Source organism: Anomaloglossus baeobatrachus, chromosome 3 (assembly GCF_048569485.1).
Source record: "Anomaloglossus baeobatrachus isolate aAnoBae1 chromosome 3, aAnoBae1.hap1, whole genome shotgun sequence".
Taxonomy (NCBI): Eukaryota; Metazoa; Chordata; class Amphibia; order Anura; family Aromobatidae; genus Anomaloglossus; species Anomaloglossus baeobatrachus.
In genome coordinates this window covers 435,723,651-435,746,214 of record NC_134355.1, presented here as the reverse complement: position 1 = coordinate 435,746,214, position 22,564 = coordinate 435,723,651, and the positions used below count along the sequence as shown (strand labels likewise).

At 46.2% G+C, this 22,564-nt stretch overlaps 1 protein-coding gene across 1 annotated transcript in view; it reads left to right on the top strand.

The window, feature by feature from the left end:
• The window catches only part of LOC142295390 (solute carrier family 12 member 9-like), a 351,139-nt gene that overhangs the window by 173,960 nt on the left and 154,615 nt on the right, over positions 1-22,564 (top strand). The window lies entirely within an intron of this gene.

The following is a 22,564-nucleotide window of genomic DNA, read 5'->3' as shown; positions in this document are numbered from 1 at the left end:
ATATAAAAAGCTGTTTTTCCGGTACCAGCAAAACTTATAGGATTCCAGAAATCTCATACACGCACACACTTGCTTTTTTTTTTTCCTGAATGAAATGGAAAGCTGCTGCTTTTTAAAGAAGCAGCATGGCAATTCTTTCAGCGATTTTACTGCATTCTTCACCATTGAAAGCAGAGAGAACAAAAATGCAGCTGTGGTTTTGTATTTTTTTTTTTACTGCATTTTTCGCGCTTTTTGGTAACTGAAACTAACTGTACTTAGACATGTACTGGAGGCAAATCACATAGCAAAAATACAGCTTTTTTTTTTTTTTTTTTACTGCCAAGAAATCAGATTTTGCTGCAGAACAAGATGCAGCAAAAACGCAACATGTGAACATTTGATTTCTCACTTCTGCTGTATTTTGTGTGCGCTTTCTGCTGACATAAAAGGGCCAAGATCTAAATTATTCCTCCAATGGCTCTGAAATACCATTTCATGTCAAAATAATTTCCTAACGTTCCTTATGTCACTGACTTCCTGTTTCTTGCTCTTCCTGTTCCCCTGCTTTGATTTCCAATCATGCACTGCCACATACTCAGGGCTCCCAGCCCCTGCACCTTCAGGCTCCCTCTTGTTACACCCAGTCTTCCTCCTTCTCCATGTTCTGCACCCCACACAACACATGGTTGCATCAATGCTTTCCCGTAATCTTCTGGTGCTGCGCTCTCTGCCTGCCCGAACCCATGCATGGCCTCAGGCTACATAGGGCTGGTCAGCCCAAGTCTATTGGAACTGATGATCGTAGCATGCATGGCTAGCAGTCTGATTGTCTCTTCCCACACATGTTCAGATCAGCCCGAGGAAAGTAACAGCCAACTGTTATGTTCCCTATATGCACCCCACAGGATGCGCATCATCTGACAAAAGGCCCAGTCACACTAAACAACTTACCAGCGATCCCAACAACGATCCAACCTGATATGGATCACTGGTAAGTTGCTAGGAGGTTGCTGGTGAGATGTCACACTGCGACGCTCCAGCAACCTGACCTGGCAGGGATCGCTGGAGCGTCGCTACACGAGTTGCTGGTGAGCTCACCAGCAACCAGTGACCAGCCCCCAGCCAGCAGCGCCGCGTGGAAGATGCTGCGCTTGGTAACTAAGGTAAATATCGGGTAACCAACCTGATATTTACCTTGGTTACCAGCGCACGCAGCTACACGTGCAGAGAGCAGGGAGCAGCGCACACCGCTTAGCGCAGCCTCCCTGCTCTCCTAATTACAGCACACATCGGGTTAATTACCCGATGTGTGCTGTAGCTACATGTGCAGAGAGCAGGGAGCCGCGCACACTGCCTAGTGCTGTCTCCCTGCTCTCCTAGCTACAGTACACATGGGGTTAATTACCCAATGTGTACTCTGCTACACGTGCAAGGAGCAGGAGCCGGCACTGACAGTGAGAGTGGCGGAGGCTGGTAACGAAGGTAAATATCGGGCAACCAAGGACAGGGCTTCTTGGTTACCCGATGTTTACTGTGGTTACCAGTGTCCGCAGAAGCCGGCTCCTGCTGCCTGCACATTTAGTTGTTGCTCTGTTGCTGTCACACACAGCGATCTGTGCTTCACAGCGGGACAGCAACAACTAAAAAATGGCCCAGGACATTCAGCAACAACCAACGACCTCACAGCAGGGGCCAGGTTGTTGCTGGATGTCACACACAGCAACATCGCTAGCAACATCGCTGTTACGTCACAAAAGTTGTTCGTTAGCAGCGATGTTGCTAGCGATGTTGCTTAGTGTGACGGGGCCTTAAAGTTGAGAACTTCTGAACAAGGTGGCATAGATAAATGAAAAGTTGCTTAAAATTACAAAGATTATTGTTTAAGATCAAGTTGTCAGATTTGGATAATCCCATTAAAGTGGCTAAATAGCCAGGAATTAGTAAATGAGTAGATTAGGAGCTTTCTTTCGGTCCAGTCCTGTTAGGGGTGCTTCACACACAGCGAGCTCGCTGCCGAGATCGCTGCTGAGTCACGCTTTTTGTGACGCAGCAGTGACCTCATTAGCGATCTCGCTGTGTGTGACAATGAGCAGCGATCTGGCCCCTGCTGCGAGATCGCTGCTCGTTACACACAGCCCTGGTTCGTTTTCTTCAAAGGCGCTCTCCCACTGTGACACACAGATCGCTGTGTGTGACAGCGAGAGAGCGACAAATGAAGCGAGCAGGGAGCAGGAGCCGGCGTCTGACAGCTGAGGTAAGCTTGTAACCAAGATAAACATCGGGTAACCAAGGTGGTTACCCGATATTTACCTTAGTTACCAGCCTCTGCAGCTCTCACGCTGCCTGTGCTGCCGGCTCCGGCTCTCTGCACATGTAGCTGCTGTACACATCGGGTTAATTAACCCGATGTGTACAGCAGCTAGGAGAGCAAGGAGCCAGCGCTAAGCAGTGTGCGCGGCTCCTGCTCTCTGCACATGTAGCTGCATTACACATCGGGTTAATTAACCCGATGTGTACTGTAGCTAGGAGAGCAAGGAGCCAGCGCTCAGTGTGCGCGGCTCCCTGCTCCCTGCACACACAGCTAAGCGGTGTGCGCTGGTAACTAATGTAAACATCGGGTAACCATACCCGATGTTTACCTTAGTTACCAGTCTCCGCAGCTTCCAGACGGCGGCTCCGTGCAAGCACAGCGTCGCTTGCACGTCGCTGCTGGCTGGGGGCTGTTCACTGGTCGCTGGTGAGATCTGCCTGTTTGACAGCTCACCAGCGACCATGTAGCGATGCAGCAGCGATGCTGACCAGGTCAGATCGCTGGTCGGATCGCTGCTGCATCGCTAAGTGTGAAGGTACCCTTAGTCAGAGCAGATACAAAAGTTGTGATATATCAAATCAGTCATTTAAACATGGATGAACTATCTGCTGGGAAATAAAATGTTTCCTGCTAGGAATTAATACTCATCCCACTGTTGGGATCCAGCTGATCGCTGAGGATCCCAACAATGGGACACTATGAGGGGCTTACCACTAGGGAATCTTTCTAACAAGAAAAGGTCCAAAGAGGACAGTCCGTTTGACTATTAAAGGGAGCCTGACGTTAGATTCATGCTAGCTGAATTTAGGGCAGTTTGGGTCAGGAACTCACTGCATTCTTGCAGTCATATATGCTTTAGGACTTAGTGTACATTGTAATGCAGCCGCTTTTACATTGTAATCAGGGGCGGATTAAGAGTAGCCAGGGCCCCAAGCAGTTTGGAGGACGTGGGCCCCCCAGACATGATGTATTATGTAACCTGTCATGTGATTTCCTTTGTGAGATACTGTGATATAGGTCACGTGGTTAACAAAAGTGCTCTACAGATGCAAATGCAAAAATACAGACAGCGTCGCGCTACTTGTGCTGCGCAATATTTTTTCCCTTATGTACAGCATTGTACATAAAATATTGCTATACATAATAGAGGATACTATGCAATAAGAAACTGCACACACACACATGCATAAGTATATTTCCTACTACCTCCTCTTTGATGACGCTTCATTTGAGAATCCCATACATGCTGGGATAGCCAAATGAAGAGTCATCAGTGGGCAGAGGCTGTGGTCACTACTGCAGCCCCTGCCCCTCTCTGAAACGAAGGGTCATCTGTGACTTCCATTTTAAGGGCTGGGCTAGTACCCACTCTACTGAGCAGGCTTTATGCTCCGTGGATTCTTATCACTGCGCACTGTTATTCTCAGAGCACAGTGACAGTACGCTCTCTCGCTGGATGTGATCAGTGCCTTGAGCTGACGTTTTTAGTAATATCATTTTGGGGTAGATATGATATTTTCAGCTCCTCTTATTTTATTGAAATGTTACAGCTGCCAAAAAAACGTAATTCTGACTCTATTTATTTTGTTACACTACTTGGCAATCAGATTAATTTATTTTATATTTTGATAGAACCCTGCGATACCAAGTATGTTTCTTTTTTATTTTTTTGTTTTATTTTCAATGAGGCAAAAAAGGAGTGATTTGAAATTTTGCAGTGCATCAGCATCATCATTAGCATCAGCACTACTCTGTATTACAGAAATCATGACCTCCTATGAACGTCTGCTTGCAACCGACGTTCACAGGAGGATCGTCATGAGAGACGAAGGGGTAATCCGCTAACCCCTGGCTGTCATGTCAACCCATTGGCGTACTGTGATGAGATCGCAGGTGTGTCAGTGGAAGCGGGGAATGATGTGCTCCCCACCAGCGTATATTAAATCTTGCTGTCAGAGATTGACAGTGGGATTTGACTGGTTAACCGCTGCGAGTGGAACTCATATAAACATACCCTAGTATTAGCCATTTTCTACTCCATCTTGCCAAACCTTCATGTCCATGTCCTAACGCTGTGAATTGGTCACTGTAGTTTGCCGCACTGATTACCGCACCCCTGAAAATAAGAAGGCTATATATATGTGTACATTTATTTCTCTTTCCCCCATTTCATTACCATTCGCTCTTGTGCATCCTCAATGCCTGACCTTTGTCCCCTCCAATTCATTATATTTATATTCCCCCTCACCCCAATTCATTATAGTATCCTCTCTCCCACCTCCATTCTCTATTCATTATAATCTAGTGTCCGCTCTCCTACCTACCACCTTTAATTCATGATATTTTCCTCTATACCGCTCCCCACCCTCTATTCATTATAATCTCTTCTCTCCCACCCCCCATTTTATTGAAAAAGACACATTTTTCATAGTTGCCTCTCCATACGACCTCCAGCGGCTCCATTTCTTCTTGTCGCCAGCACGGACAGGCTGGCATGATGATGTCATTGCATCGTCACCGTTATAGGTGTGCCTTTTAGATTGATCCCAACCATTATTGTAGTGGTGCCCTCATAAACTTGTCTTTTTCCATTGCATCGGCACCAACACATCACAGAACAGGCCACTAGAGCTCCGCTGCATTCTCTATTGCCGGCAGCGGAACTCCAGGAAGGCTCCACAAAGCATTATAATGAGGGCAATCTGGCTATGAGCCACCCCTCGCTTAGATTGCCTCATTATAATCCGCTTCTGATCGTAATGCCGCTGATCCTATATTGTGATGAAGTTGATCGGTCGTACACTAATAATATAGGACAGATTTTCTCATTGGTGTAACAAGCCTGCAACCTACAATAGCCCTCAGTCCAGTAGACCACTGCGCAACCAGCTCTGTCCTCACCTATTGTACCATCACCCATTCCCTATAGACTCTGAGCCCTCGCGGGCAGGGTCCTCTCTCCTCCTATACCAGTCTGTTTTGTACTGTTAATGATTGTTGTACGTATACCCTCTTTCACTTGTAAAGCGCCATGGAATAAATGGCGCTATAATAAATAATAATAATAATAATAATTGGTGTAGACAGGACAAGACAGAATATGCAATGTAGGAAGCGTTTTCACACACAAATATCAGATATATCACATATTTAGCTTTTGAGATAAACAGCGACTTACAAAGTCCATCTTGATTGGTCACTTGTTTAATAATTGTTTAGGCAACATTACAAAAATGATCAGTCAATAATTAGTTTTTCCCAAATATACAGATGCAGTTTAAGGTTGGTTTCACTCCTGGGTGATATTAATGGAGTATGGCCCAAGTCTCAGCCCATCCACGTGTCTCTTGAGTTGGACAGATAGTTGGGGTCATGATACTTGCAGACGGGCCATGAATTGGCCTTGATATGGGTGCAATAATGCTCAAAAAATTACGTTAATTACATTGTTTTTGCACCTGTGATGAGTTCTCCCAATGTACTGATTACTGGTAGAAGCTATGCAGAATTGTAAATGTCGGTCTTATGCAAAAAACAAGATATAAATAATAAATCAGTAAATAGTATTTGCTAAGATAATAAACATTTCTTGTAGATCTAAACTGTAAAATGGCAAATATTTTGTGGAAAAATGTGAGTTTTTCTTTAAGAAATATATTGAATATTTCTGTAATAAGAATTGGACACTCCTAGTAATGGGAACCATTCTTGGTGGGGCTGAGGGGCTCTCTCAGCCGAGAGTTTCTATTACAGACGTGAATATGCGCTCCCCTCCCTTTATGAGCCAGCATTGATAATACCACAGCAGTGCGTTTCCACTTCTTCAGACCTCTTGTTCTGATTAGAGTACCCTCACGGAGATTACCTCCAAGAGGTCTTGCTTTGTGGATGTGAGCTTTATTCTTCTTCAGCCGCTGAAAAAAATGTTTTAGATTTGCACAATGCTCTCGGGTAAACCCAAAAGTGAAATATATTTGTGATTTTCTTTTTTATTATATGTATGAAATATTTCCTAAGGTTCATCATTCTTCTTTTGTCAGGTAGACATAAAATACCGAAATTGTGTCCTTAATACTTTTCAGTATGTCACTGAATGTCAGCCTAACCGGAATTTAGAAGTATTGAAATGTATTATTATGCTTTTTTATTATACTTTAACACATTATACACTAAAACTTTATAACATTATAAAATCTAATTCTCATATTCTTCGTTTAAGGTTGTGTTGTTACATTGTCAGTGTCTAGGTTTGGGGAGCAATGCGGCAGCATTTTTGTTGGGTATGGGCCATGATTGAAACCTTTAGAAGGTTATTCTCAACATGTGTCTTCAGCAGTATGTTGCCTTACTGCCTCATTCACTTCCTTGTTGCTGGGGGGTGGGCATTTCTCCTTGAGTGACAGTTCTGGTTAAGAAGCACTGTCTTACTGCTGAGCTTATGCTACTGTGACACATTAGCATTCTGTCAATGCATGTCTACACTTTTTCTATCTCCATATAAAGATAACAGGACCTTTGAACACCCTCCAGTGAAGTGAGTAGGAGAACTGGGGGTCTGGGGGCTTTTGATTTGCAGGAGTTGATAACAGGTCAGGAGCTGGACAGCTAGATGCCGAAAATAAGCAGCTAACTGCAGTATAGAAATCTTTAAAGGGAACCTGTCACCGGATGTTAATAATACTCAGCTAACGGTCGGTGCAGAGCGGACTGGTCGGATGGGCGTCTCCGTTCTCCGGCTCCGTGTTTCCTCTTTCAGCCATCTTTGTCCTTCTTCTGAAGCTAGTGTGGATAATGCGTTCTACGACATCTACACTAGCCGTTATTGAGGTCTCACACAGGCGCACTACAATACTTTGATATGCCCTACTCAGGGCAGATCAAAGTGCGCCTGCACAGGACCTCAGTGTCAGCTTGTGTAGAATGCGTCATCCACACTAGCTTCAGAAGGAGGACCAAGATGGCCGAAAGAGGAGGCGTGGACCCAGAGAACGGAGACGACCATCTGACCAGTCTGGTCTACACCGACCATTAGGTGAGTATTATAAACATCCGGTGACTGGTTCCCTTTAAGCTGCAGAAACTGTCTGGTAGCTCATGAGTTAACTCCTCAGCCAGAAGTATAGCTACTGCACCTAGTCTGCCAGGCTCTGGTAGTCACTCTCCTTGTCAGCAAAGTGTAAACTATGTAATTTAAAAGCTATAATTGCGAGAGAACCACAGCAGGTAGAAAAAGCAAGTCAAATCGGCAGCACATAGCTCAGTGGTTAGCACTACAATCTTGCAGCACTGGCGTCCTAGGTTCATATCCCACTAAGGACAACATCTGCAAGGAGTTTGTATGCTCTCCCTTTGTTTGCGTGGGTTTCCTCCGGGTACTCTGGTTTCCTCCCACACTCCAAAGACCTACCGATAGGAACGATAGATTGTGAGCCCCAATGGGGACAGTGATGATCACATCTGTAAAGCGCTGCAGAATTAATTGCACTATATAAGTGAGTAAAATAAATACATTTCAAACTTATTTTCATGCAGTCTGACTATCTATAACTATTTTATTACATGACAACACGTCTTTAATTTTGTTAAAGCTTTAAAGGGTTTTCCCAACATTACAGTTATCACTTATTCACATAATTGATAACAAGGGGGATCTGTGGGGCTCCAATAGGTTGGACATGCACTGTTCCCAGGCTCAAAAATTCCTCTTCAAGCAGTGCATTATTTCCATTGTTCCATTCATTCTCCATGGGATTGCCTAAAAAAAAAAAAGTCCTGTGGATAGGTGCTAAGTTTAAAGCGAATTTGTCAGGAAGATCAACTCTCCAAATCTCATAAATGGGTCTGCAGGACTTTGAAATCTAGATCTATTGATGCATTTATACATTCTCCATTTTTTCCACAATCCTGAGTTATTAGCACTTTTATACATATGCAAATTAGGCATTTAGTGCTTTGGGAGTGACACAGTACGTGAGAAGCCGCTGCCTCCAAAATTGTTTTCCCAGCCAGCAGTAGCCTCTTTACCTTGATTAGGCTACATTCACACTTCCGTTGTTTTAAATCTGTCAGGTCCGTCGTTTTTTAGATGTCAACTGACGCAACGGATGTGTTATTTCACAGGATTCCGTTCACAGGAATCCTGTGAAAAAACTGATCCGCCGTATCCGTTAGGCTAGGTTCACATTTCCGTTGTTTTGCATCAGTCACAATCCGCCGCTCTGATAACGCAATCCGTTTGGCAGATTCCGTTGTTTCCCATATACTTATATGAGCGGTGGATTGTGACTGATGCTCTTGCGTTGCATCCTCTGCCCGACTGATCAGTCGTGGAACGACTGACTGTCGGGTGACAGGAACGCAGAGTGTAACGTTTTTTGAGCAGCGGAATCCTTAGGATTTCGCTGCGCATGCTCTCTCTCGGCGGCCGAACGATCAGCTGATCGCCCGGCAGCCCCCTTCTGTGAGCGATCAGCTAATCACCCGGCAGCCAGCTGCTGTGAGCGATCAGCTGATCGGCCGGCTGCTGTGAGCTATCAGCTGATCACCCGGTGGCCGGCTAATGAGAGCGATCAGCTGATCGCTCTCATTAGCCGGCCGCTGGGAGATCATCTGTTCGCTCTCAAAAGCCGGTGGCCGGCTAATGTGAACGATGATAAGCTGATCGTTCTCTCATGTTTTACAACGGAGTCCGACAATGAATTCTTATTCTTGTCATCCATTGTACAACGCACCAGTCACAAGCGTCAAGCAACGCATTTGACTGATGCAAAACAATGGAAATGTGAACCTAGCCTTACATCCGTTGTGCGTCCGTTTTTTGACGGATCTGTCGTGATCCGTCTGTGTTTGGGACAGCCCAATGGTTGTGCCAAACATGCTGGGCATGCTCAGTAGAGCATGACGGAATCCAGCACTGGATTCCGTCTTGTGACGGATTTCGTCAGAATCCAGCACTATAAACAGCCATTATAGCTCTTGACGGATTGCGACGGAATCCTACAGAGTGTTTTTTTGCCGCTTCAAAAACGTTACATTGTGCGTTCATACCGCTTGACGGTCAGTCATTCCACGACTGATCTGTCGCGTGGCGGATGCAACACAAGGCCATCCGTCGCAATCCGTCATTAATACAAGTCTATGGGGAAAAAACAGATTCCTGCAAAATATTTTACAGGATACCGTAATTTCTCAAGGCGATGGATTGTGACTGATGCAAACAACGCAAGTGTGAATGTAGCCTTAGTAGTTTACTGTCTGATTTCTTTGCTTGGTGCCTTATGTCTCTAAGGGCAGTTTGTCAGGTAGAAGTTCTCAACTCCTGCCTCAGCATGTACACAGAGCGGTGAAAATCTATGAGGCCTGTACACAGAGTAAGGTAAGGGTTTTTAGATTATTTTGATAGTTTGGGAAATATATGGCAATACTATATTATAAATCATGATCTCCTATGAAGCCCAGGAAGTAATCGCATCGTGGATGGCACCAGAATGGATGGCCCTCCGGCATTGTGTCACTTAAATGGGTTGTTCGGGCTTGGGACAAAAGTATGCAGTGTACACACTGTCAAGAGTTTACTGCTGACAAATTCAAACCCCGATGAGAAATTGCCTTGCAAAATTAACGCCATAAAAGCATAGTATCCCCCCACCCAGAAAAACTCGGTGCCGAAGTTACTGAAAAGTCCTTTCACCACATTTGATTTTTTTTTTGTAAACTTATAAAAAAAACAGGCTTTGTGAGAACAACTTAGGTCTAAGTGCAAAATACGCATGGCCGTTTTGTGCTTCATCTAGCCTCCATTTTGGCAATGTCCATCTTTTCGAGGCAGACACAAAAGCGTGGTCAACAACGCTTCTGTGGTTGCCCCAAAAAGGAGTACACTGCTGAAAGTGGAGGCCAGACAGAGCAGAAAGTGACTTCATGTGCTTCATTCCTGTAATTGGCTCCATCGAGAGGTCTGCCTGCATCCTGTTTTTCAGAGCTTCAGATAGAATGGCCCGAGCATAATGTGAACCTGGCCTAAGAGGAAACCCTGCATGGTTGAATAAAAGAAACTCATGTGTCCTGAAGCGCAGCCTCTGTTTTCCAGATTTATTGTTCTTGACACCAATGAATCAGGACCTAGAGGGGCTCGCCCCAGCTGTATGGAATACTTTGTCTCCCAAGTGCTGCTATTCTTTTGTATTACATTGCTGTTTTACCAAGGTTATGTTACATTAAATGCAATGGAGGCCCCATACAATTGCATGGATTGCCTAGAGGTACTGTCAAGCTACGTCTGTGGACATCTTGTTCATGAGCCCTAGGATAAGCGGATTCCTTTAGTAAATATTAAAGCTATCACTAATGTCTGAAGAAATGAGATTTGTATTATTGAAAGCGTTAATTGTATACTCAGTGCATTTCTTTGGATCCCTACTGTTGTTTGTGCCTCCACAGCGTCTTGCAATGGTATACGTAACTGAGAATTATTCATACTGTTACACCATATGGCCGCAGTAAAACTAGTGGAGGCTCTTAAAAATTAAACAACAGAATAAGTTTTTATTTGTCTTTCCTTATCAGAACATCAGTGTTATTCAACCTTATCAAGCCAAGTGTTCCCCAGTGACAAAAAGTTCCAACCAAGTATGCTCAAGCAGACATTCTGCTTTAGGGTACCGTCACACTTTAGCGATGCTCCAGCAATCCCACCAGCGATCTGACCTGGACAGGATCGCTGGTGCGTCGCTACATGGTCGCTGGTGAGCTGTCAATCAGGCAGATCTCACCAGCGACCAGTGACCAGCCACCAGCGACGCATGGAAGCGATGCTGCGCTTGGTAACTAAGGTAAATATCAGGTAACCAAGCAAAGCCCTTCTCTTGGTTACCCGATATTTAGCTTGGTTACCAGCGCACACCGCTTAGCGCTGGATCCCTGCACTCGTAGCCAGAGTACACATCGGGTTAATAAGCAAACTACTTTGCTTATTTACCCGATGTGTACTCTGGTTACGTGTGCAGGGAGCCGACACTGGCAGCCTGAGAGCGACGGACGCTAGTAACCAAGGTAAATATCGGGTAACCAAGCAAAGCCCTTCTCTTGGTTACCCGATATTTACCATAGCTACCAGCGTCCGCAGCTTCCAGACGCCGGCCCCCTGCACATTCAAAGACAAACACAGCGATGTGTGCTTCACAGCGGGAGAGCAACGTCCAAAAAATGAACCAGTGCAGTGTGTAACGAGCAGCAATTTCACAGCAGGGGCCAGATCGCTGCTCAGTGTCACACACAGCGAGATCGCTGATGAGGTCACTGGTGCGTCACAAAAAACGTGACTCAGCAGCGATCTCGCTATGTGAGAAGTACCCCTTACTCAGTTCCATCAAATGTCATGGGAAAGTTGGTGTAGCAGACAGTGCCATGCTGCCAACCAGCAATATGCACCCAAATGCAACACTGATAGACACTAGTGATGAGCGAGTACTAAAAAGCTCGGGTGCTCGAGGCTCGGGCCGAGCATCCCAAGATACTCGTGTACTCGGCCCGAGCACCGAGCCCAATGTTATCCTATGGGAGACCCGAGTATTTTTGTGAAATGACCCCCGGCAGCATGTAGAAACCCTAAAAATGGCACAAAAGTCTCAGAAGAGTGCTCAAATGACATGGCAACAGCATGGGGAAGATCCCTTGAAGCATTTATCACTCAAAAGTCACAGCTGTGAACAATTTTGTCCACGTTTTACGCCATTTTTACGGACTCACCAGAAAACCTTCAAAAATGACACCAAAATGAATTTTCATGGCGGAAATGTTAAGGGCACATACCCAATTGTGAGATAGAGCTGGTGTATGTTACTTTTTGAGATTAATACATTAAAGATTTTACGTAAAACATTGTGTGGCACTCCGATGTCCCTGAGAAGAGACGTACATAAAGGCCTCTGAGTCTAATGTGCCCATTTTGAGGAAGTGAGTCTTTGTAGTATTTTCCTTTGCCAGGGCAGTCCAAAATTGTGAGGTTCACCAATGCCCCTGCATACAGACGTGCATGAGGGCCTGTAAACCTGAAGTGCCCATTGTAAGGAAGTGGGTCTATTGTAGTATAGCCCTTAGGCAGGGCAGCCAAAAATTGGGAGGCTCCACGTTGTCCCTGGATAGAGACGTGCATGATGGCCTGAAAACATTAAGTGTCCATTGTCAGGAAGTGGGTGTATTATAGTATAGCCCTTAGGCAGGGCAGCCAAAAATTGGGAGGCTCCACGTTGTCCCTGGATAGAGACGTGCATGATGGCCTGTAAACCTGAAGTGCCCATTGTAAGGAAGTGGGTCTATTGTAGTATAGCCCTTTGGCAGGGCAGCCAAAAATTGGGAGGCTCCACGTTGTCCCTGGATAGAGACGTGCATGATGGCCTGTAAACCTGAAGTGCCCATTGTAAGGAAGTGGGTCTATTGTAGTATAGCCCTTAGGCAGGGCAGCCAAAAATTGGGAGGCTCCACGTTGTCCCTGGATAGAGACGTGCATGATGGCCTGTAAACCTGAAGTGCCCATTGTAAGGAAGTGGGTCTATTGTAGTATAGCCCTTTGGCAGGGCAGCCAAAAATTGGGAGGCTCCACGTTGTCCCTGGATAGAGATGTGCATGAGGGCCTGTAAACCTGAAGTGTCCATTGTCAGGAAGTGGGTGTATTATAGTATAGCCCTTAGGCAGGGCAGCCAAAAATTGGGAGGCTCCACGTTGTCCCTGGATAGAGACGTGCATGAGGGCCTCAAAACATTAAGTGTCCATTGTCAGGAAGTGGGTGTATTATAGTATAGCCCTTAGGCAGGGCAGCCAAAAATTGGGAGGCTCCACGTTGTCCCTGGATAGAGACGTGCATGAGGGCCTCAAAACATTAAGTGTCCATTGTCAGGAAGTGGGTGTATTATAGCATAGCCCTTAGGCAGGGCAGCCAAAAATTGGGAGGCTCCACATTGTCCCTGGATAGAGACGTGCATGAGGGCCTCAAAACATTGTTCCCATTGCAAAGGAGCGGGTCTCCTGTCATTGTAATGTCCATTCTGCAAAGAATGGGCGAAAAAATTTACCACTGGGGGTATACCTGAAACAAAGGCCTAACTATTGTAACGGTCATCATGGTGGCGCATGAGGAGAAGGAGGAGCAGTCCAGCGATTATCCAAAGTCCAGAAGTGTGTACCCATGGGTGAGTGGAGGTACAATGCAAATTCCCGTTACAAACTTTAAATTCCGCTCTCATTTGCTGGTGGTGTGGTGAAGTCTGGCCCAATCCAACCCTTGTTCATCTTGATCAGAGTCAGCCTGTCAGCATTTTCAGTTGACAGGCGGGTGCGTTTATCTGTAATGATTCCACCTGCGGCACTAAAAACACGCTCTGACAAAACGCTAGCGGCAGGGCAGGCCAGGACTTCCAAGGCGTAGAGAGCCAATTCATGCCACGTGTCCACCTTGGATACCCAATAATTGTAAGGCACAGAGGAATGTCGGAGTACAGTTGTTCGATCTGCAAGGTACTCCTTGAGCATCTGGGCAAACTTAGGATTTCTTGTGGCACTACCCCGCACCTCAGGGGCTGTGGTACGTGAGGGGCTGAGAAAACTGTCCCACATCTTAAAGACTGTTCCCCTACCTCTGGCGGATTGGACTTGTGCCTCTCTCGGCTGTACGCCTTGGTTGTCCACTGATTCCTGACCTATGCCGCTAGCGTTTTGTGAGGGGAATGCTTTGCCTACTTCCGTGACTATGGCCTTCCGGAACTGCTGCATTTTGGTTGACCTCTCCGCCTCGGGAATAAGAGACAAAAAGTTCTCCTTGTAGCGTGGGTCTAACAGTGTTACCAACCAGTAATGATTGTCGGCCAAGATGTTCTTAACGCGAGGGTCACGAGACAGGCAGCTTACCATAAAGTCAGCCATGTGCGCCAGACTCTTAACAGCCAGGACTTCAGTAGCCTGACCAACACGATGACTGAACATGCTGTCCTCCTCCTCCTCCTCCTCCTCCACCCTGTCCTCTGGCCAGCCACGCTGAACCGAGGATATGACTGGTGCGCATGTCATATCCTCAATTTGGCCGGAGAGTTGCTCCATGTCTTCATCCTCCTCCTCGTCATAGTCCTCCACTGCACGTTGTGATGAGACGAGGCTGGGCTGTGTGTTATCACCCACACCCACTACTGTTTCTTGCTGCAACTCATCGCGCTCCGCCTGCAATGCATCATGTTTGTTTTTGAGCAGAGACCGTTTTAGAAGGCAGAGTAGCGGTATGGTGACGCTAATAATGGCGTCATCACCACTCACCATCTTGGTGGAGTCCTCAAAGTTTTGGAGGATGGTACATAGGTCGGACATCCATCTCCACTCCTCAGGTGTTATGTGTGGAGTTTGACCCATTTCCCGACGGCTTAGGTGATGCAGGTACTCAACAACTGCCCTCTTCTGCTCACATATCCTGACCAACATGTGCAGAGTTGAATTCCAACGCGTGGGGACATCACACACCAGTCTGTGAGCCGGAAGATGCAAACGGCGCTGAAAGCCGGCAAGGCCGGCTGAAGCAGTAGGTGACTTTCGAAAATGTGCAGACAGGCGGCGAACTTTTACCAGCAGATCAGACAGCTCTGGGTATGACTTTAGAAACCGCTGAACCACGAGGTTGAGCACATGGGCCACGCATGGAACATGTGTCAGCTGGCCTCGCCTCAAAGCCGCCACCAGGTTCCGGCCATTGTCACACACGACCTTTCCTGGCTTTAGGTTCAGAGGTGTGAGCCAGTGATCTGCCTGCTGTTTCAGAGCTGTCCACACCTCTTCTGCATTGTGGGGTTTGTCACCTATGCAGATTAGCTTCAGCACAGCCTGTTGCCGCTTCGCCGAGGCAGTGCTGCAGTGCTTCCAGCTTGGGACTGGTGTGGAGGGTAAAGTGGATGAGGATGCGCAGGAGGAGGAGGAGGCTGAAGAGCATGACATTCCGGAGCTGTAGAGTGTGGGTGAAACCCTGACTGAGGTAGGGCCTGCAAACCTTGGTGTGTGAAGGACGTGTTCCGTCCCTCGCTCAGACTGGGTCCCAGCTTCCACAATATTAACCCAGTGTGCCGTCAACGAGATGTAGCGGCCTTGCCCACAAGCACTTGTCCACGTGTCTGTGGTTAGGTGGACTTTGGGTGAAACAGCGTTGTTCAGGGCACGTGTGATGTTTTGTGACTCGTGGTTATGCAACGCGGGGACGGCACACCGGGAGAAATAGTGGCGGCTGGGGACCGAGTAACGTGGGACAGCTGCCGCCATCAGGTCGCGGAATGCTTCTGTCTCCACCAGCCTAAAAGGCAACATTTCCAGCGCAAGCAGTCGCAAAATGTTAGCATTTAGAACTGTGGCATGTGGGGCGTTGGCAGTGTATTTGCGCCTGCGTTCAAAGGTTTGCTGAATGGATAACTGAACGCTGCGCTGGGACAAGGACGTGCTTGATGATGGTGTTATTTCTGCGTAGGCAACTGCAGGTGCAGGACCGGAGGAGGCTTGTTCGCAGGCAGCATGGACCGGGGATTGGCTCGCATGCACAACCAGCGAAGACGTAGCAGTGACATCAGCAAGCACTGCTCCTCGACTCTGTTGTACTTCCCACAAAGTCGGGTGCTTGGCTGACATGTGCCTGATCATGCTGGTGGTGGTCAGGCTGCTAGTTTTGGTACCCCTGCTGATGCTGGCACGGCAGGTGTTGCAAATGGCCTTTTTGGAATCATCTGGAGCCAACTTAAAAAACTGCCAGACTCGGGAAAACCTAACATTTGTACAGGCACCTTGTGTCGTGTTGTTGTTCCGGGGAACGGTTGCCTGACTTCTGCCTGGAGCCACCACCCTGCTTCTTACTGCCTGTTGGGATGCTACGTCTCCCTCCCCCTGTGCACTGCTGTCCTCGCTCTGCATATGCTCCTGCCAGGTTGGGTCAGTTACTGGATCATCCACCACGTCGTCTTCCTCTTCCGCACCCTGCTCCTCCTCCCGACTTCCTGACAATTGTGTCTCATCATCGTCCACCCCTTGTTGAGACACGTTGCCAACTTCGTGAGAACGTGGCTGCTCAAATATTTGGGCATCTGTACATACGATCTCCTCATGACCCACTTCAACATGAGCTGGCGAGAGGCCAGAATGTGCGAATTGAAACGTGAACAGCTCTTCCGAGTGTCCAAGTGTGGGATCATTAATGTCCGAGGACGTGTACTCGGCCTTGTGGTAGGAAGGAGGATCAGGTTCTGAAATGTGCGGTGCAGTATCACGGCTACTGACACTTGACCGTGTGGAAGACAGAGTGTTTGTGGTGGTGCCAATCTGACTGGAAGCATTATCCGCTATCCAGCTAACAACCTGTTGACACTGGTCTTGGTTCAAGAGCGGTGTACTGCTGCGGTCCCCAAGAATTTGGGACAGGACGTGCGAGCGACTAGATGTGGCCCTTTGTTGTGGCGAAATTAGAGCTTGCCCACGACCTCGGCCTCTGCCTGCACCACCATCACGTCCACTTCCTTGTTCCTTGCCAATGCCCTTGCGCATTTTGCAATGCTGTGCTGACGACTTGTGCGTTATATAATAGTTTGTGAAAAACGCACACAAGTGCACCTGTACGCTGCCACCGACAGGCACACACGTGCGGTTTTTAAATGCAAGCACGGATGCACTAAGAACCTAACAGGTTTTTAGGAGCAAAAATTACTGAGAAGTCTGACACTATCAGCCACTGCTGACTGACGTGTATTATACACTACACTTGTGCGTTATATAATAGTTTGTGAAAAACGCACACAAGTGCACCTGTACGCTGCCACCGACAGGCACACACGTGCGGTTTTTAAATGCAAGCACGGACGCACTAAGAACCTAACAGGTTTTTAGGAGCAAAAATTACTGAGAAGTCTGACACTATCTGGACTGTTTTAGACTGTGTACACCAGCCCCAGATATGATGAAGGCTGGTATACGGTCACCACTAGGAATGGCTATATACCCTGCCTGCCTGCCTGCCTGCCTGTATACTGCTACAATAGTCCTGACAAGGACTCTTCTGGTCACTAGCCTGTATTCCGACCTGGCTATACCCTGCCTGTATATAGCAACAATAGTCCTGAGAAGGACTCTGCTACTGTACTCCGACCTGGCTATACCCTGCCTGCCTGTATACAACTAGAATAGTCCTGAGAAGGACTTCTGGTCACACTGTTTGCAGCCCTGCTACGGAAATAGCTATAAAGGGCCGCAAACCTTTCCCTGAAGCAGCAACCCTCTCCCTGCACTGACTGTCTGGATGGCTGTGTGCAGAGCACAGCGCGCCCGCCGGTATAAAGGCTCGGTCATGCTGTGCGGGCCGGCCAATCACTGCAATTCCACAACTAACAGGGCTGTGGCATTGCAGTGGTCTGCCAGCCAATCCCTGCATGAGGGCTGGCTCTCAAAAGAGCGCCAACATGCAGAAATGAAGACCACGAGTACAGCACGAGTATCGCGAGATTACTCGGTCCCCGCCGAGTAGCCCGAGTACAGTGATACTCGTGCGAGTACCGAGTAGTAACAAGCATACTCGCTCATCACTAATAGACACCATTTTAATTCAATGGGATTCGCCCTGGTCAGGGAGTCAGTGTTGGTATCTGTCACGTGATTGATCTGGCACCATGTCATAGCTTCTGTTCTGAGGCAAAATGTTAATTTCCCAGAGGAGCATTGCAGCTATATGACTCTTCGCTGGCAACCAGATTGGTTTGTCAGTCTCCACAAGGAGAGAGTTTTCCCCTTAGACCCCACTGTAGCTTCTCATACACCTAGATCAGATCTCATACTTTGCACTGACGAGGGGCAATCACCCCGAAACACTGTCTGCAAATTGAGGTTCTGCTCTGGCATAAATCCTAAGCCATGTGACAAGGCTCGTTAAAGGGCCACTTTTAACTGTTAGGATTGCCACCTCCAATAGGTGGCACTAGAGTTCGTCTCCTTCCTCCCTGAGGAGGCAAAATGTTTAACCTCAAAAAAACAATTGTAATAAATTAAGCTATGACGGGACAATTGATTCATTGAGGCCTCTGCAGAGCCTTCCTTAGACACTGAGAGATGCTCATGTGACTCCAGCCCAGACTCTGCAAGCATCCTGTCTCCATAACAGCTGAGATTTCTACCATGGCTTCCTCCAGACCGGAGTCATGTCATACCAACAAGGACTATGCTTCCGGGTTCAGCTGTTACTTTAAGTACCTACTTAACCAGCAATGGAAGATTGGTAGACGCTAGGGAGGATTTGTTTTGTTTTAAAGCGTAATATACTTCCCTGAGCATGTACCCCAGCACCTACCTACTGTATAGTTCATGTATGAGAGTTTTAGGGCCACTGATCAAGATTACATTCATCATGTAAGCAACAAGTTTGTGTCCTCTATAGAACTGAACTGGTTATCCAAGATACAGTCATCAACATACAAACCCACATACTGTATATTTCTCGACTTTATGGTTGGTAGAGTGTTTGTGGAGGTACATTGTGGCAGTGGGGATATGTAGGACTATGGAATTGGGGTATGTGATGAAATTCATTTGTGATGTAAGATTGGGGTTAACTTCAATTCTGGTAGGATGCCAAAATTCTGTCTAGAAAAGGGAGTGTAGCAAAGTGCGTTTTATGAATTTAGTTAAGGTGTGCTTAAGTGCTTTTGGCTTAAAAAAGTTGTCTCATGAGTATAGTACATGTTAATCAATAGGTTTTCAAATATAAATAAGTTCCACAACTGGATTTAATAAAAGAAAAGTTCCTGTGCTGAGATAATTTTAATAATTTTATAAATCTGCTCCTGCTATTTACTGTCTAATGGCGGTGTCTGGACATGGTCAGCACATGCCACAGTTCCTGGCTAGGGGTGGAATAACAAGCGATTATACATACTATATAGCAGTAGCATGCAGTTGCTTTTTGTGAGGTAAAACATTACCCTGCTTGTTTTATCACAGGAGTGAGTGTTTCTGCCACGTCTGCAATCCAGTGAACTCCTAAAATTAATCAGTGAGGTAGAAGCTACCGCTGCTGCAGAGCATATATGTCATGCACTTGATTTATAATTAGTTCAGAGGGCTGCAGAGATGGCACAAACACTCCTGTGTTATCTGAAGCAGAACAGTGTTTTACCTCACAGAAAAAAATGAGCTTCGATCCCATGCCCTACTGTCTGTATACTCAGATTTGCATCTTCCCCTTCCCAGGAGGTGTGGTATGATCAGACCATGTTCTTGCATGGTCAGAAACAGCCATTACACAGTACAATAGCAAGGACACGTATATAAGATTATCTCCGCATAGGAAGATTCATTTTTAATCATCCTATTGTGGAATTTATTATTATTCCAAGATCTATTTATTAAAATGTACTTTGTTCATGGGAAAATCCTTTTAAAAGGAGTCTGCAGCCAAAACTGACAGTATAAACTACGCACATAACCTTGGAGAGGATATGGCCTTTATAAAAACTGCACCTTTAGTTCAATTGATGCCTCCACTCTGCAGTATGCTAATTATAGTGCTGGGTGCACCCTTGGTGTGGCCAAGGGGCTCAGAGAATTGTTCTGCCCACTGGTTTTGCATTCCTCACCCACAGGATTGACAGCACTGACTTGTCTAAGCTTCATGCACGCCAGAGATGGCAGTCACCAGTGAGGAAGGTGGGCGCATGCAAAACTAGTGGGTGGAACGCTGCTCAAGGTTCTCGTTCATACCAAGACTGCATCAAACACCTGGCGTCAGAGATTAGAAGAATAAAGCCTGACATACACATTGGATGCAGCTATTTCGAGTGGCTCTCCCATATACAAAAGTGCTTGTTCGCCCGAGTGCTCTTGTGTTCTCCATGATAATGCTGCCTCCAGATATGCCTGGTAGGGGTTTAAAAAAGGAGCGGCAGTCCAAAATCGGACATGACGGAGTATTTGCTCCCCAAACAATCAATTATACAGGACCCTCATACACAATGAACAGTCAGCCAAACCTGTTGATTTTAGCGGGTTATGCTGTCATTAGTCTAATATATATGCGGGTGGGCTTAAAATGATCCAACCAGCATGATTTGCATATATAAAGTAAAGCCAGTGCTATACTGGCACTAGGATGCTGAATGTAACCATAACGTTTGATCAGAGATTGGATGTTTCATTTCAGAAATATGTATAGTTCCAGCAATTCACTGCTATTTGATTGACAGGTGCAACTGGAAGGGAATATGTGGGTCAGGTCTTGCTATCTATTCCTGCCTCTGTCTGCCTGTCTGGCTTTCTTCCCCCTGTGGCCATCATAGACGTCAATTCCGGCGCAGGCAGACAGACAGGCGGGAATAGATAGCAAGACCTGACTCGCATATTCCCTTCCTGTTGCACCTGTCAATCAAATAGCAGTGCATTGCTGGAACTTTACTTGCACATATTTCTGAAATAAAACATCCAATCTCTAAACAAAAGGTATGCTTACCGTATATTAAGCAAACTAGGGCCAGTATAGCACTGGCTTTACTGTATATATGAAAATTCTGATGGTTGGTTCCCTTTAAAGGTGTAATATTAATAGAGGCTATATTCCCTACAAGACTATGTGCTTAGTTATATTGTCAGGTTGCCTACTAACTATTAGCTTAGTGTAAACAATGCACCTGATTTATTCTTCAGAATGAGCCACTGTGATCAGTTGGGTGCATTTTAAGCCTCTTGATTTTGCTGTTCACCTATTACGCAGGATTAGTAAATCTGCCCATGATATTCAGTACAAAGCCTGGAAGCTACAGTGTGACTACTGGTGTGGTCTGATTTATTTAGCACATGTGTTTGGTTTTTTACTCCCTTCTCTTTCCTGACACTTTATAATTAAACTTTTTCCCCTTATCTGTTCTTCCATTTGAATTAATTTCTGCCATCCTCTCCAAGTGCAGCTCACTCATCCTGCTGGACGTCCTTGTCAAGTCCTCTCTATCCTTGGCAGAGGCTCCTAGCTATCACTTGAGCGATAGGAATATCAATGCTTTCTTTGGCTTGGTTTCTTAAGGCAGCCCTGTGCAGCGGTGTCCGTCTTCTGTCCGACTCTCTGACGGCCTTTCACTAAATTCCTGTCTTGACTGTCTGTGATAATGAGAAAAAAAAGAGAAGGGGTGTATTAGCGATAAGGCTCTCATTCTCTCGTGTAGCTTCCCGGGCAAGGGTGAAAATACATCACACGCTGTTGTCCGCAGCTTCTGCAACACTTTCTTCTCACAGTTTCTGTAGCTTCAAGAATTTTTTATCATGGTAATTCACTTTTTCCTACTTTGTAGGGACCTGTTCAGAAAAGAGTAACACTTATGATTCATTGAAAAAAAAAATACATTATTTAATGTTTTTGATGTTTGGCATTTTTATGACTAAAGGCCCATTTACACACAATGACATCGCTAATGAGATGTCGTTGGGGGTCAGGGAATTCGTGACGCACATCCGGCGTCGTTAGCGACGTTGTTGCGTGTAACAGCTAGGAGCGAGTGTTAACGATCAAAAATACTTACCTAACGGTTGATCGTTGACACGTCGTCCATTTTCAAAATCTCGTTGGTCATTGTGGATGTACAGTGCTGGCCAAAAGTATTGGCACCCCTTCAATTCTGTCAGATAATACTCAGTTTCTTCTTGAAATGATTGCAATAACAAATTCTTTGTTATTATTCTCTTCATTTATTTTGCTTGCAATGAAAAAACACAAAAGAGAATGAAACAAAAATCAAATCATTGATCATTTAACACAAAACTCCAAAAATGGGCCAGACAAAAGTATTGGCACCCTTAGCCTAATACTTCGTTGCACAACCTTTAGCCAAAATAACTGCGAACAACTGCTTCTGGTAACCATCAATGAGTTTCTTACAATGCTCTCCTGGAATTTTAGACCATTCTTCTTTGGCAAATTGCTCCAGGTCCCTGAGATTTGAAGGGTGCCTTCTCCAAACTGCCATTTTGAGATCTCTCCACAGGTGTTCTATGGGATTCAGGTCTGGACTCATTGCTGGCCACTTTTGTAGTCTCCAGTGCTTTCTATCAAACCATTTTCTAGTGCTTTTTGAAGTGTGTTTTGGGTCATTGCCCTGCTGGAAGACCCATGACCTCTGAGGAAGACCCAGCTTTCTCACACTGGGCCCTACATTATGCTGCAAAATTTGTTGGTAGTCTTCAGACTTCATAATGCCATGCACACAGTCAAGCAGTCTAGTGCCAGAGGCAGCAAAG